Source organism: Homarus americanus, unplaced genomic scaffold, assembly GCF_018991925.1.
Source record: "Homarus americanus isolate GMGI-L3 unplaced genomic scaffold, GMGI_Hamer_2.0 scaffold7161, whole genome shotgun sequence".
Taxonomy (NCBI): Eukaryota; Metazoa; Arthropoda; class Malacostraca; order Decapoda; family Nephropidae; genus Homarus; species Homarus americanus.
Genome location: NW_024727030.1, coordinates 30757 through 32926, shown reverse-complemented (window position 1 = coordinate 32926; position 2170 = coordinate 30757).

The window sequence follows — 2170 nt, the reverse complement described above, 5'->3', positions numbered from 1 at the left end:
AAAGCGAGCAGCTGGGTCTCCAGTCAACTCAGACATGGTGGAGTTACAGGGCTCGACTTATATGCCTACGTCAGAGGGCCGAGGACTGCTTGGCACTCCTAGGAAGTCAGCGGTGGTTGGGAGGCGTAACCCTCTTTGAGGACAAAGGAGATTGGCATCTACTGTACAGCGTATTAGCGGTGTGAGGGGAGGCCATGAGCGGGCCTCCCGCGGACGGAGTGTGGTGTCGGGGGGACTAAGGTAACAGGAGTATTCTCAGTTTATAAACACTTTTATTACACTACACTTGTTCTTAATAGCATGTCTGTTTTTCTGGTTAGATACAGTATCAAAGTCAATTTTAGTTTCAAAAGAACTAACCAGCTTGGCACACTATGAGGACGGGGGTTTGTGTAAACAAACCCTCACCACATGGCCCAGCGTGACCACAAGGGTATAGGCCTTGCCTCGCGGGCACCTACACCTACACACGACACAGTGCTCAACACACGGTAGTTCACTTGTTATACAGGCAACATATTTGCAGTTGTTGACCTATCCCCACCCTACTGGGTGGTGTTGTGTTATATCGAAGTCAAGTGTGAAGCCGACCCACTGTTGTTCTCAGGGTGGACTGATTAGCACCTCCTTGTCAGGAGATGGCGGTCAGTACCCAGTGGTGCTTATCTCACTGGCGGGTCACGGCTCTCACTGGTACTGTCTAGTACTGAATTCACTGGCTTAAACACTGTTCTTAACTGTTCAACACTGGTTCCACTTCTTTCTGAAACGAAATGTCACTTTGGTTATGTTGATATCCCGGTGGTGAGGATGGGTCGGGGAGAGGGACTTGGGGAATGGGCCGACATGGCCAAGGGTGAGAGCTGCTCAGCAGGAGCAGCGCCTAAATAGGTCTTGACCCTACGTTGACCCAGTGTTGACCTGACCACCGTAGGGTGTAGGGAGTGGTAGGGTGAGGGTGTAGGGAGTGGAAAGGGTGTGGGTGTAGGGAGTGGTAGGGTGAGGGTGTAGGGAGTGGTAGGGTGTAGGGAGTGGTAGGGTGAGGGTGCTGGGAGTGGAAACGGTGAGGGTGTAGGGAGTGGTAGGGTGAGGGTGCAGGGAGTGGAAAGGGTGAGGGTGTAGGGAGTGGTAGAGTGAGGGTGTAGGGAGTGGTAGAGTGAGGGTGCAGGGAGTGGTAGTGTGAGGGTGTAGGGAGTGGTAGGGTGAGGGGTGGAAGGAGTGGTAGGGTGAGGGTGTAGGGGTGCTAGGGTGAGGGTGTAGGGAGTGCTAGGGTAAGGGTGTATGGAGTGGTAGGGGTGGGTGCAGGAGTGGTAGGGTGAGGGTGTAGGGAGTGGTAGGGTGTAGGGACTGGTAGGGTGAGGGTGTAGGGAGTGGTAGGGTGAGGGTGTAGGGAGTGGTAGGGTGTAGGGAGTGGTAGTGTGAGGGTGTAGGGAGTGGTAGGGTGTAGGGAGTGATAGTGTGAGGGTGTAGGGAGTGCTAGGGTGAGTTCTGCAGCAACACGCACTCAACCATTACTTGTGTTCCTTTGGTTAACTAGGGAACGCACTCTTGTGTTGTGTGGTCTTTAATAATCTCACAAAAGGAAGAGAATATTATAAAACAAATATATGTTGTTGACAAGTGTTGGTAAGTCACACGCTCATACAGGTGAGGTCGGCGGCGGCATCATTAACCTCCTTAACGTTTAAATATGATATTATTATGACTATGGGAGAGTGATTTTTAATAGAGGTCTCAAGAGAAAGGGTCATGATATTATGTAAGTTGACGCTGTATAAGTAACGCTGCTTATCTGTTGTGTGTAAAGCTGAGGTTTACACTACCATAAGAGTCTTCTTGACAGAGAACAAGACACACCCTCCCTACGTGTGTGGGTTGAGGATATATGGAGGCAGGTGTGGGTATATCTAGCTTCATTCTGTGTGACCCATGATCCAGCCCTCAAGAGGAGTAAACACAGTGGATAATGTGACTTAGTGAGTCACCATAATCATTACTTTTACACTAAATTATAATTCTCTTATGGTCTGCCTACGAGACCTCACTTGAGATATTACAAACTTGTGTACAGTACAGTACAGTACAGTACAGTAGGGTACTGTACTGTACTGGACTGTATTTATTATTGGTTGGCTTTCTTCAGTGGTTTAGGTTATATACATAAACAGTG